General features: G+C 38.4%; 1 long non-coding RNA gene across 1 annotated transcript; it reads left to right on the top strand.

The window, feature by feature from the left end:
• Positions 1-2,895: 2,895 nt before the first annotated feature.
• On the top strand, positions 2,896-14,441 carry LOC144054296 (uncharacterized). The gene is made up of 4 exons (XR_013294641.1): positions 2,896-3,012; positions 3,882-4,052; positions 5,674-5,902; positions 14,253-14,441. It is a non-coding gene; the product is annotated as an uncharacterized LOC144054296 (long non-coding RNA).
• Positions 14,442-15,303: the final 862 nt, after the last annotated feature.

The following is a 15,303-nucleotide window of genomic DNA, read 5'->3' as shown; positions in this document are numbered from 1 at the left end:
AACTCTGTTATCGCCCTTCAAACTTGACTGATTTGCACACGGTTTGTTTTCTCACAAACGTTAATAAAGTTGTGATAATTCTGGATGGTTAGACATGTTGAGAGTGCCGCTTATATGCTAAACTAAAGCACTAGGATTTTCAATTAAGTTAAGCCAACAGCAATTCCCGTTTTTTTGTTTTACATTGCAATCTTTGTGGTGTTGATTGTAGAGCGTATTCTAAAACATTGCAAACAAAGAAAATGCAATCTAGGCTATCTTTATTGCCGCTACAATAATGCAGACTCATCAGTCCACTTCATGGAGCAGAGACAGTGTGATCAACCAACTAGTGCTGCTGAGTCATCCATCGCATCCCCCACCTCTTTGGCTTAGAGTCTGACTGTGTGACAACCTGAGACTACAGTCGGTCTTATTTGCCGATTTGATAAACGGGAATGTGATTGCTTTGTGTAAGGAAAACAAAACAAAACACAACGGTGAATCAGACGCAATATTAGGTTACACCAGCAATTTTACATACTGAGAGGCAGAATTGCTTACTGATTTCAAAATAACTTTACTTAAATTGCAAATCATTAGCAATTTGTTTGCTTTGTTGCATCTTGCCTTGTGATTTCTACAGGAGATTGCTGTTAAAATGCCAGACTTTTGTGCTGCATATGGATGCAGCAATAGTCGCGCTTTGCATACAAGAGCTCATGGGGTGACATTTCATCTGTAAGATATTGTTGGAAATGTTTGTTTAATGTTGTGCATTTGGTGCATTTAGCTATATGTTTTTATTATTAAAGATTATTATTATAATTGTTAATATTAATATAATTAATATTGTTGTTGTTGTTGTTGATGATAATAATTCTTACTATTATTAATTATTAATAATAGTGGTCATTATTTTTTAACAATTGGACAGGATGTGCTGCTTTGAACACCCCCTTTTTTCTTTTATTGCTCAGATTTGGCAGAAGCTTCTTTTGTTGAATTACAGTTATTATTCTTTGATTAAAAAAGTTTCCTCCTGTATACTTTATACATATATTTAAGGCAAGTTGTAAAATGTCTGAAGTCCTCTTGTTTATGTTTAACAAATTAAAAACATTATAAATCATGCTGTGTTTACTAAGTACTGTCTCAAATGTTCTCCAATTTCCATACTGTAAATATATAGAATCGTATGCCGAGAAACGTTTCTTAGGAGTGGTAATATGGCGGCCTCGCGGCTTCAAAAGTCTTGGCTATCCAGTAATCTATACAGATCAGTGGTCTGGCCCTCTGAAAAGCTAGGCGACATTGAAATGCGTTGGATGTGTACAGTGACGATATCTGTCCAGCAGAGGGAGCCAATTCCAAAGCCATATTATTATCCTTCTCAGTGTTTCTCAACGTGACTGAATTGATTCAATTCGCTGTACACTTTCATATTATTTATACATTTCATCTGGCATACTGTTCTGTACGAGTATTTATTTATTTATGTATGTATTTATTTATTGCTTACCTATATATCTGTTGTAAGCTTTCAACAAACATGTACAGATGCACTAAAACGTCAAAATAATGACCAGGACATGTAGACAGCATTAGTAGACTCACAGCTAGACACCCCTTTATACGGTGACTCCCTTCAATAGTCTTGAATGGCGCCCTTTGTGATAACCGCTGGCAAGTATTACCATAGACAAATTTACAGTGAATAAACAAAGACGCCATATTGAGTACGTCTATGCCGCAGCCGTATTGAATGTGGCAAAGAGAAGCTATTTGTGAAGATGCCTCGTTCACTTCCTCCTTAGAGATGTGTGCACAATAACACTAGTATGCCTGTCTTCTTAATGTTTAACTGTAGTTGTTTAATCTTTGTTTTTTTGTTTGTCTAGTCGGTTGGTTGGTTGGTTGGTTTTAAGAGTGGACCCTATATAAAACTACTACTACTACTACTACTAATAATAATAATAATAATAATAATAAATATTATTATTATTTTTTTTTATTTATTTATTTATTTATTTTTTATAAGAAGAAGAAGAATTTATTGCAAAACTAGGCAAAATGTGCCCCGCCACTGAAATGCGTTGGATGGGTGCAGTGGCGCTCTGCATCCAGAGGAGAGAGCCAAATCCCGGCAGGCAATATTATCCTTCACAGTGTTTTTCAACGTGACTGAATTGATTCCAATTATTTTCTTTAATTTTTTGATACACTTGCATATCATTTAATCTTGCAGGCTGTTCTATACATGCTTCCCCCCCCCCTTAAATATCTGTTTAAAATGCCTCAAATTCAATCTTTCCCAAAAATTATCCACAGATGCACTAAAACGTAAATATATATATGTATATTGGTAAATAAATAAAATACCAGGACATGTCGACAGCATTACACTGTGAATAGAGAATTGTTTAACCAACTTAAGTCTAAAAAGAAAATTGTTGATTTGAATCACTTCAAGTGGTAACACACAATTGAATTAGGTGAATCCAAGTTATTATTATATATATATATATATATATATATATATATATATATATATATATATATATATATATATATATATATATATATATATTTATATATTTGCTTTGTGTTTATATTTTTTAATGCTGATTCCTAACAACAATCCTAGGAAATCACAATGGGGCCACCCCATGTGCTTTAAGGCAAAAATTAAAATTATTTTAGCAATAAGGCCGCAAAATAATAAGGTTTTTAAAAAATGCTGTGGTGGGGGGGAAACTAATTCATTTCGAGATGCACCATCCCACCACCTTTAACACTCTTCGAAGTCCGTGGACTCCGTGATTGGTCAAACACGGTGAACTGCTTGTGACGTCATCCCAGCGCGGCTTGAGTGACAGTAGAAGAAGCGCGCAGGCTGGAGGAGAGGGAGAAGGTGCATGAACGAGGATGGAAGAGGACACTCTACCTGGGCCCCATGCGAGACCAAACACTCGTTTGTGAAATTCAAGTCGACTGTTGGTCAAGGACTTCACAGCCCGAGCTCACAAACAGGTAAGAGAAGGTTTTTAAAGGAGACGATTTGCGCCGACATCACGTTTTTACCTGCTTCACACCATGTGTGTTTTACTGCCGTGGTGCATTCAGGCAACGCATGATGTACGCTCTGACTTTGTAAAATATAAATACATAAATAATCAGTCAATAAAAACATACTTCATGTAGTAATTGATGACTAAGTAATAACAATTCTCTTCTCAATAATATTGCACGCTTTTATTACAATATTTCGGTCAGTAACATGGTGTTACGTGCCTAACTCAATATAGTTGTAAAGAAGTAGGCCAATGACATAATAATTGTTGTTTGCCAAGTGTTGGCCTATCGCATAGGTTGGCCAAAGCTTACGTAAAAAAGAGAAAAAGGTAGCCTACACACGCGGCCTCGTAAATTGCCTCAATATCAAAGATTTATGGTAATACTCGTGGAAATATAAACATTTTTATCAGACGTCTCTTACGTAAGAAATATGGACAGCAACCTTTTGAATGACAATTTCTTTCATGGTGATTTTTTTGTTGTTACTTTATTAATTAGCGTTAAATAGGCCATGTGGCTTGCTTTTCGGCCTTTTTTTTTTACCCTAAAGAGAGTATGTAATACACACAGATACTTGTCTACAGTACTGTATTTTTATTTTTAATAGGCCTAAATTGGACTGCAATGTGATTGATAGTGACCTAATTATGCTTTCGATATTATATTTTGTAAGCTGCTCCTCTTTAAAAATGGAACAAAATATATTTGAACCTAATGTTTGAAAAATTATTTGTTGTTTCCTTTGCTGTGTGTTCTGATTATTTAGCAAAATGCTGTAAATCGTTTTGGACTGATATGCAATGACACGTGTTTACCTCCTCTAGATGCTAAGTGGCATCCGGTGTGGTAAGAAGCATCAGATGCTTTGGGAGTCTGTTTCTGTCTTTGGTTATCTAGCTGTATGAGTGTTAAATACCTGTCATAAAGCTAGATAACCGAATGTAGGAATGACTTCCGTAATTCCCATTTAGCAAAGGCTGGCCTTTACCCCAAAGGTAAGAATTGTTTTTTGATAACGTGCTAAATGTTTGCATTCAAAAAAAAACGCTAGCTTTTTATGCACAAATATCTTCTATGAACAAGCAGACTATGTAAACTGCATTTTTTTCCCTTACATGCATAAGAAGGTACACAATGTAAATGAAAATTAACTCATTCACTGCCATTGACGGCTATAGACGTCAAAAATTAATTTCAACTATTTTTATTAGTTTAACATTTTTTATTCCATTTTTTTCCACAAGAGTATGAAAGCGTGAGTTAACTAGTGCGATTAATTACGATTAAAAATTATAATCGCCTGACGCGCCTAATTTTTAGTAGTCTTTTCTTTAAAAAAAAGATTAAAAATAAAAAATTCTCTTAAGATTAAAAATTAGGGGCAGCAGGCGATTACAATTTGTAATTGTAAATATTCGCATTACTTCACTAGTTAACTCACGATTAATACCAAATTTTATATCTGTTCTAAATGTACCAAAATAAAAAATTCTAAGGCTTTTATACTCTTGTTAACAAAAATGGGGGGAAAAAAGTTAAACTGATTAGAAATAGTTCAAATTGTTCAATACAATACAGTCTATTGCTGTCGATGGCAATGAATGAGTTAAGGACAGTTTGTAATGGTATAATGTAGTAGTGCTGTACAAGTGCAATGATAAAAAGACTCAAGTGGAGAAATGTAAATAGCGCGGAATTGAAACGTGCAGTGATCTATCTTATCTCCTAATATGACGGTAATGAAAATGTGAATATGACACATTGACGGATATGAATTCAAATCATATTAACATGTGCAGAGCTATAGATGCTAATGTGTATAATCTTTGGGTATAATTGGATTTCACACAAGTTTGTTTTGAGGGTGCACATCACCAAGCCACTAATCAAATCAGTGATAGGAATAGCTTGTTTCAAACTGGTTTGGGTCCCGGTTTGGGTCCCGAGGCAATGGCCTCTTCTGCCTCATGGCTCGGATGTTAAATAAGCAAACACACAGTGGGCACATTGTTTGGCACACACTTTATAAATATTCATATGGAACGAGTGAACACCCAATGAACTAGATCGGCGTGTAAGCTTGTCATAAAGTGAACCTTTTATTTGAATTTAAATGTAAACCATCCAGGGCGCTTTGTTGACAGAAGAAAAGAAAGAGGGAAACGAGTGCTTTGTCCTTGCATTAATGTCTCCAGGACGACTAATAATGCAGTGGAGTGTTGCGGGACCCTCTGCAGAACAGGGTTTAAAAAAACACTTGGCGTTTGTGTTTAAAAGCTGTAACCAATCTTAAGAGTCTTTGAGATACATTGTGGCCGGCCGGCCTCAATGAGGGGCGCCGTCCGGGCTGTCCTGTGGACGGGAGCTGAACTTTTCAACCGGCTCCTCGAGTGCCATGCGGTCCACATCCATGTGAAGCCTGAAGAACACCAGAGTGAGATGAGTTTGCATTCGGCGCTGGCTGTCTAATTGCTTGGTTTCACTGCAGGATGTTAGCTATGTGAAAAGGGCTACGGTCTCGGCCTCTTCCTCTTCGAGGCGTCTTTATTTATGGGATGCTCCGAGCGTTCATCATCGCCAACCATTTCTAAATCCTGATTGATGTTCTCGTTACAGACGTTCAATTAACGCCTTGAAAAGATGGCGGAAGCGAAAAAGAGGACGAGGTTGTCGCGCTTCCTCCGCCCTCTCCTCTTTTTTTTTTTTTTTGCCCACGAGCGACGGGATGCCATCTGACACGCACGGCGCCTGTGCCAGGAGGCAGACAAAGAACTTGGCCCGGCTCGGATCCTGGCTGCCATCTTGCGAGATGTTGCCGTGACATCTAAAATGGCTGACGTATAAGGTGGGTTGCATCATCCTGTTTTTGGAGGGTAACGTTGGGATTGGTAGGAGTGGTGAGAGGACGGATGGCGAGTGTGTGTGTGTGGACTGACTGATACGAGCGTGGATGAAGAAAAGATGAGTTCCTTATTTCTTCCCCAGTCACACACACACACACGCAAATGGCCCCCCCCCCTTTTTCATCGCTCCTCTTCCTGCTAATTAGCAGTTAGTGGGTGATAGTGGGAGGGGGTATAAGGGTGGTGGTGATTGGGAGGGGGCTGGGTAGCAAACAAAATTAATGAGCTGGCACTGGTTGAAGGAAAGCTGCCACCCTCTCTTGTCACGGTGCTCCTTTGCACGCAGCATGGCGGACGCCATGTCGTCGTCCACCTGGCACATGTCATGGACGCCGTGCACATGTTACACACGTAGCATGTTTTATATGTGTGTTTATGTTTGTCTCGTCATGTGATTAGATTGTTCAATTTCAAGTCATTTATTAAGTTGAATTGACTGATCATTTTCTATATAAAAAAAACAACAACGACTGTATTGCTATATATTAGGGATGGGCGAGGACCGATACCAGGAATCGTATCGGGCTGATACCCGGTTTTATTACAAGGTGTCAGTACTCAGAATGGCTCCTCTTGCTGCTATTATCCATAAAATGCTATATAGATTTTTCTTTAAAAATTTAATTGTGGAAATTTGATACATCAAAAGTACTTGTGGTATTGGTACTTGTATCGGTATCCATGACTACTCAAGAGTTGAGTACTTTTTTCGGTCTGGAAAATCTCAACGATATATTGTAGAGAATTTAAAACCATTTGATAGTCAACCAGTCATACATCTCGCAAAATTTTCTCAAATCATACAAGAAACATCTAATGCCATCAAATTAGGGATTTTTTGTGTGTGCTGATTTTGGCAGAAAAATACAGATTACGGATTAATTGGACGATTCATTTTATAAGTCTCAAATGCAGAGGTGGGTAGTAATGCGTTACATTTACTCTGTTACATTTACTTGAGTAACTTTTTGAAAAAATACTTCTGAGAGTAGTTTTAACACAATAATTTTTACTTTTACTTGAGTAGATGAGTGAAGAAGAAACGCTACTCTTACTCCGCTATATTGGGCTACACTAGAGTCGTTACCCGCCCATTCATACATTAGATTTACCGTATTTTCACGTAAGCGCTCCGCTTCACTCACTGTGTGGGAGCATTTCCACGGACACATTGCTTATATACGGGAAATGTGGCCCTGGTTGACGTCTGGCAGGCAGTCAACTGAAAGATGACGCTTGTGCGTGCTTGGGCTAACGTCTGCATTGTTGTTCGAGCTCAAAAAGTTATTTTATATTTTATGATTCGAAGATGCCAGCATTTGCACATCATTTTATGTTTTCTGATGACATTGTTTTTAAGAATAAATCAGACTTCATGTTCAAGCAGTTATTCAGTACTTGAGTATTCTTTTCAGGGAATACTTCTTTTTTTTTATGGCTACACTCTTAAAAGCAGTTGGGTCAAAAGTAACCCAATTATCGATAAAAAAATGGACCGATCCACTTTATGGGTCTATTTGACCCTACTTTCTGGGTTGTGACCCAATTTTTTGACCCATGTAAAGCATCTCACCAATATTTATGAGTTATTTTACACAAAAAGACCCATTTTTTACCCATCATTTTTAGCTTTTTATACTTTTACTTGAGTAATATTACTTTGAAGTAACGCTACTCGTACTTGAGTACAATTTTTGGCTAATCTACCCACCTGTGCTCAAATGCATAAAATATATATGCATGTATTAATAATTTTAATCTTTGTCACATGTGTTTGTATTACCAGTAGTTGAATGCATGTCATATTTAACATACATATGTTTGATTTATGTTGCACTATGTTTGATTTTTCTTTTAATTACACAAACTGTGACTTAATGTTGTGTGTAAAATAATGACATTCAGGTCAGTCTGCCTTGCACAACATGCATTGCTAACCTAAGCATTGTTTCTAAAAAATAAAAAATAATAATAAATCAGATTTTCTTTGTTTGAAATGACATGAGAATATATCTACAAATTCCATTACCGGTAGCTACGTATGTTTATAAAATTCTATGTCATCAATAATGAGACCAATGTTGCTTGTGTCCAACTGCTGTAAATAGGTCAGAGTACATGAAGGTCAAATTAATTGCCAAATTTGCCCGATGTTTGAAGGGGCGTAATCTTAAAATTCAATTGGCTGGGCTCTGCAGCAAATATTAAAAAGTCACTGGCACCTTCACACTCACACACACACAGTCGGAGCTTTATCGTGATGACACATACAATGTACAGATTGGCATAATTCAGCAATTCAAATAGTTTTGTGCTTCATGGTTGTCGTAGCTTCTAATGTTTTGTTGACCTCATTTCATGAGTCGGAATTTTAGACACAGCTGCACCTGCATTCATATCAATATTATGACATTTATAACTCTTTGACAGTGTCACAACTGAACATGATTCTTGGTTGAATTTCTGATAGTGGGTGCTGCTAATTTTGCGCCCCCCTCGGTTAGCCGCTGTAGCATCTCTGCAATCAGGACCAGCGAGCGGGAACACGTGAGCATGCGTGTCCACCGCCAACATGTGCAGCTGGCGTGCTTGTGTGTTAATGAACAGCGTTGTGCGTTTTCACATTATCATTCAAGTCCGCGCTCCCTCGCTCGCTCGCTCGCTCACTGCCCTCTCAATAGCTGTTTAGCGCCCCCGTGCCCCCTCCGCCACACCTGCCCCCCCTCCAAAAAAGCTAGCTTTCCCACAATTGTGAGAGCTGGTGCCGCAGCGGGCCCGGCCTGGGGGGCAGGGTGGGAAAGGCCCTCCAGACTAGACATGAGCAGATGCCTGAGACATTAGACTGTCGTGCGGAGCACTGAGGTCGGGACGGGCGCTGAGTTTGAATGTGTTCGCAAGTGTATGCGTGTTTGATATGTGTGCGTTGGGGGGTGTGGGGGGACGCGGGCCCCGGAGTGCCACCTGACTGTTCATTAGTCTATTCAGCCCCCTCTGCATGTCTGAAAGGCATGGAGATGCGATGCTGTTTTCTCTGAGAGCGATTCAAGATGCATTCATGCGACGTGTAGCGACCTACACCTTGTCACTCTTTCCTTGGACTTGATCACATGTGGAATGCAATCGGAAATCTGACACACATTCATCGTCTCAATTTGATTGTATGTTGCCTGCAAACCTTTTGACTTATCTTGACATCAGGATATGATTGGTGTCAACATTTGAAATGGCACAAACGTACGTATATGTGAAAGGCCGAATGCTGTATCTCACTGATAGTCGCTCGTAATGCACCACACACACACACACACACACACACGTTTGTTTTACTATCTTTGTGGGGCCGGCTCATTGACATAATGCATTTCCTAGACCCTTACCCTAACCCCAACAATCAAAAATTATTGCCTACCCCAATTCCTTACCCTAACCTCAACCGTGACCCAATTCAAACCTAAACACTAAAACCCAAGTTTTGACCCTCGAAAAGGGGTTTGGACGTGGTTCCCACAATGATAGTAAAAACCCAGAAAATGGTCCCCATGATGTGATATAAACCCACGCACACAAACACACGCACACACACACACACACACAGATTGTGAAACTGTTGTGTAATATTCTCATCCAGAAGGTAAAAATTAGGGTGTCAAAATGAGTGCGTCAATTTGGAGTTAAAGTTTTCTTTAAGGCCACTCATTCTTTTAAACATTCAATTAATGACCGCCCCAGTCGTAACGCAGCAGACACGCCAAGGTCAAAATTTAGCAGTAATAGATTTAATAATAATGCATATATTTGTGGAGACTGTTGTCAAGTTGTATTTCAAAATTTAAAAAATGTGCAGAATTTCGCAAGTTGATGACTAAAAGATGCAGCTATATTTCTGTTAGTTTAGCATTTCTATCCACTTTTATGTTAAGAGTATGAAAACTTAAATATTGTACATGTAAACAGATATAAAATTTGTGATTAATCATGAGTTAACTATTAAAGTCATGCGATTAATCACGATTAAAAAATTTAATAATTTAATTTGAATGCTATCATCAGTCTGTTGCAGAGCTACGCTGTGATGCCATCTCAACTTCCTCCTATCCAAAGTGATGTCATGAATAAATAGATATTTTTGTCTTCGTTTTTTGGGCTGGATGTGACATTAAGTTAATCTTATACCAAATAATTTAGGTGGTGATTGAACATAAGCATCTGTGTTTAATCTTTGAAAACAAAGAGTGTTTTCAATCAAGACTCCATCTGGGCAGGAAAGAGGATTTAGGAGGACATGTGTGTGCGTGTACGTGTGTGCATTTGTGTGCAGATTTTTGAAAAAATCTGAAATGTACTTCAAAATTATTCACACAAATATATCCGCCATTTTCACGTGTTTGATACTGTTGTGTTGCATTCATCATGGCTTACCATTTGTCAATATTCAATTCTGCTTGTGAGTTGCCAAACATGCGTTTGTGGATCGTCAAACACGTGCATTTATTATTGAAACAAGCATCACGCTGGTTCAAAATATTCACACACACAGGTCCTCAAAGGCCTGTTCTTCCTCCGTCCACCAGGAGGCAGTGTTGCTGTCTCTATTGAACGGGAACGTTTATGCTGTTTCTCGTGCAACCTGACTTTCCACTACGTGTTCAACACAAGTCGGGGAACAAAATGCGACCCTAAATTGTTTCCATCGTGCTTACGCTGCCTTGAATGGAAGACGTTCTTCTTCTACTGTTATTTTTTCTTCTTCTAGGCCTCTTAACGCAGCAGCAGCCAAAGAGGTAGCAATAGAAGAAGATTGTCTTCCGGGTGAAGGCAAAACAAGCTAAAAGGAAACAAATTAAGATTGTATTTTCTGTCCTGACTTGTGTAAAATAAACACATCATGGGAAGATCAGATAAATGCTCATTTTTCATATCATATTAGGAGTGTGCGTCTCTCCACAAAAGACGATTCAGTGCGGTTTTCGAGATGCGGGGTGTGAAATAATCCAAGGGCGGTTCGATTTGAAAGCAGGATTGCGATTCGATATGGTGCGGCTCAGTTTGAGAGGTTATGATGCAATGACTTTTTTGTTGTCACGGTACATACATTGGAATGAACTTTACAGCACAGTAAATGTGACATTTCTTTCTAATATATATATATATATATAATTGTTAGAGCCATAGGAAAAATATGAATATAAGTTTGTTTGTCTATTTGTGTTTCATTTGAATATTTTTTGTTTACCAGTCACAAACTACTTGAACTATATTTGACTTTTTATTTTTTGTTGTTTTGTTTAATGTCAATTTGGTAGTTACGAATATTTGAGTATTTGTGCTCCCGTTCGTCCTGCTCGTAAACGAAGGGAGCTGCCGTAAAGTGTGGTGTTAGCATAAAAAGAAAGAAAAAAAGCAAGGAGCAACTTTTTCTAACCGTTCTGACCGTATGTTTCGCACCATGTTTTGTTTATCGTTTTGTAACCACCATTTTGTGAAGGAAGGAACAATTAAAGTGAAAGGGTTTTTTTTCAACCACAATTACGTTGTTCATTTGTTGTCGAAGAAAGGTGCCGCTCCACCAATGAAACGATTCGGTTTGATTCGATATCAAATATGAATAAATATTGGACAAATTGTTGCATGTGTGACTTATTGACACGACGATAAGCGCACTAGTTTAGAGGAAGATGGTAGTCATTTGATTGGCTGTGTCAAGTAAACATTTTTTTGTTCAGCTTTTTACGTTTCTCTAAAGTGGTCCTGGAGCTGGAGCTCATCTTTGGATCTCTCACGGCCGTATGAATGTTTAACACGCTGTCAATTTTAATGCTGGGCTCACGGGCAGAACCCGAGGGTGCGGGATGCTTTCCCATGTGGGTCAAGCGAGGCTCACGCGGGTTCTTTTAATGCAACTTGGACTAATCTGGCACAAAGCTCAGCGTTAAGTATCTTAAAGAAGGATGTCGAGACGCTTGCTCGGATTATGAGGAATCCCCGAGAGGAGATCCTGCAGGAGAGGAGAATTAGGTGACTGTGCCTTTAATACGTCTTTGTAATCATTCCAGCTTGCCGAGTGTTGGCTGTGCTCTTGCTCGGACGTGATCGTTTATCAGTTGGATTCAACAGCTCTCCTGTTAAATTCAAGTTCATGTGTGCGGCCGCCGAGTTTGGGAGGAGACGGAGGTGGTCCCTGCATAAGTGTTGGGGGTTACATAACCTTTGACCTCTGCTGGCGTTGCTATGGGGAAGAGGCCGGCAGGCGCAGTAATGTACGAATGAAAAGGCCGAACTGTCAGTGCGGCGCGCACACACACATGCACTAAACTTCCATTCACATTCTCTGGCTATGTCTGTTGGAAGAAAGCAGTTTATGTTTGTTATCATTCATCCAAGGTCATTGATGTGAACAGCCTTTATGTGTATTGTGAGCTTGCAAGGCACTAAATACACCACTTGTCAGATGGTGCCCCTTCTTATTTCGGACAAATACGCCAAGATATTCACTTGGAGTCACAAGGAGTGCAGGTGGACATTTGACTTGGGACAAGTCACACTACCGTGATAACGCCTACAGATTTTAATTTAACACTTCAAAAGTGTCTACGCTCTAAAAAATAGTTGGGTAAAAAATAACCCAATTTGGGTCCAAAATGGACTAATCCACTATTTGGCCCAGCTTTCCAATTTTTTTGGTGTTGTTTTATGTAAAGCAACACATTTTTTTCCCCCAGTTGTAAATGAAACAAATTTCTGGGTTATTTTATACAAAATGACCCATTTTGGAGGGCTCTTTTATGTATGTAAATGACTAAAAAAATTCTGTCAAATTGAACCAAGTTGTGGATCGGTCCATTTTTTACCCCAAACTAATTATTTTGAGCCCCAACTGTTTTGGAGTGTATATTGATCTCCACTAAATATAGTCAAACTTAAAAAAAAATACACTGAGATAGAGTTAAAACAACTCTGTTGGCAGTTGACATTTAACACTATAGTCAACACTGGTCGCTGTTGATTTTACATTACACTAGTGTGTATTGTTAAATACTGGACCTTTTAGTGTTCTATTTTTTTAACAGTCAAAACAAGTGGCATGTTTAATATTAACTAATGAATGTGTTGAATTAACACGGCCAGAGTTGAAAATACCAAACTTTAAACTCCAGTTTTTGCTGTGCAGTCGGTTCTTCGAGTGTAAATGACTTAATGTTTGCAAACTTCGAGGAGGAGGAAAATGCCTCTCTCAAAGTGGAGAAGTGCAGGTGCGGAGGTGGAGCTTAATGACATCTCTGCAGAGTTAATACAACATTAGGTGACCAACAAAATAACACCTACTCTCATGGACACTATTTAACTATGTCCAGATTAAACTTCAGGAGTTCAAATCAACTCCCAAAAATGCGACCCTTAAAATTTGATCACTCCAATTTTTGCTGTGTAAAAGATATGCTGGCTCTTTGAACAAAACCTCAAATGTACACGTCTAATAATAAAAGAAACTGCAGAATTGAATAGCTCCAGAAGTATCTGGGCAAGGGCAGTTTTTAATTACCCCTAATAATAAATTTGAATTGAATAAAATCCAGATGCTATTTTATGCCACATGTCTGTATTTTCAAGGATATGGTCATTTGTGCCATTTGCCATTTCATCCAAGTATTATAAAAGTATTATAAATGGAGAAACGGTCGAGAATAAGTGCATGTCTCAATACCCCCCTCTGTAAATATGTGAACGTGTGGCCTCATTTAAGATTGCATTCATTCGGGGGAGGGGGCGGAGGTTGGGGGGCGGTGGCCCACGAATAAAGGAGTGTGTATTTGCATATGCTGCATGCTGTCTGCAGAAAATAAAAGGAGCGGGCAAAAAAAAAAAAAAAGATATCAGAGGTGGACAAAGAACAAGGACAAATCCTTCATTGTGGGCCTGGTGGGAGAAAAGGCTCGTGTGAATTGGGGAGTGGGTGAAAATTGACAGAGAAAGACTTGGGCCTGCTTCCCCGTGGGGATTAAAGCCTTGAAATCCCTCCGTGATAAAGCCGGAAAATGGGAGAGAAAAACAACATGTAGATAGAGGCTTCATAATCATAATAACAATAATATAGGACTTTAAACATGTCTGCTGATTTTCTTTTTACGATAACGCTTTTAAATGTTTAATTCTAGCATTTATGCACATCGATGTAATGTATTGAAAACGTATATTTTCGTTTCTTTGTATATTGTTGTTGTACTGTCTTGACTATGCAGGCTTGAAAAGTTGATGTGCTCCTTTGCTTTTTTTCTCTCCTCTTTATGCTGTCAGGATGAAGATGACAAGCCGTGGAACAACTCCAGCCTGCAGCGCATATTGAGGACCAAAATGTCATCACGCCGTTTTCTTTTCTTTGATAACTCTGTTCAATTTACGATGTTCTTTCGATTAAATCTTTACTGCACTTAATTGTCATGTAAAATACGTTCATCAAATAAAGATCGCAAAACTTGTGTACAATGGATGTGTTTCAATGTGGTTGTAAAGAACATATTAAATGGTTGGAATATTACTTCTAATTACGAAAAATGATATTTATTCTGACGTAAACATAATAAAAGCACGACGGTGTAAATTAAACACATAGAGAACATGTATTTTATTTTGGTGGCTAATGAGACCGTGCAGGCACGCACATCTCCTCTCAAAAGCTTAATACGTTTTTATTAAAAGGAACTGTCGGAGAAAATGCGCTGTACAAGAATTAATACGTGGTTTTCCTTGTCGCCTTTTTTTTTAGACAGTTTGAATTAACTGAAATATTTTGTTCAATAAACAGGTGCTGCCTGTACGTGTAGTAGTCTCTGAATAAAATAGTAAATTAAACCGAAAAAGAGGAATGGATTGATCGGATTTGGCCTACGTGGTGTGTGACACCTTGTTTCCATCCAAACAAACAACATGCGAAGAGATTTATAATAAGAGAGTGAAGGAACAGTACAATATAATGGTTCACACGCACCCCGACACGCGCAACACTCGCCCACACGCGCACAGGTCAACACGATTTGGACTATACTGTACGTACGTTTCTTTAAATAAATGAAAAACAAGTGCAATGCATACATTAATACCACAGACCGTAAACGTGTATTTAATTGAAATACATTGATAGAAGGCCCAAAGAAATGTGCAGAAGCAATTTTATGGGTAGCCTATTCATCTCTACAGTGTGTGCAACGTAATAATAGTGTATTAAAAATTCCAGGTCTATCTTGCATGTTTAAAATTTCAACAGCTTTCTTAGAAGTTTGAGAAATTTGAAAACATTTTTAAATTTGACAGTGTACATACAATGTATCCACTGACAAAAAATAAGATT

This window comes from Vanacampus margaritifer, chromosome 6 (assembly GCF_051991255.1).
Source record: "Vanacampus margaritifer isolate UIUO_Vmar chromosome 6, RoL_Vmar_1.0, whole genome shotgun sequence".
NCBI classification, from domain to species: domain Eukaryota; kingdom Metazoa; phylum Chordata; class Actinopteri; order Syngnathiformes; family Syngnathidae; genus Vanacampus; species Vanacampus margaritifer.
Note: the sequence above shows the minus strand (reverse complement) of the source record. Positions and strands in the feature narration are given on the sequence as shown.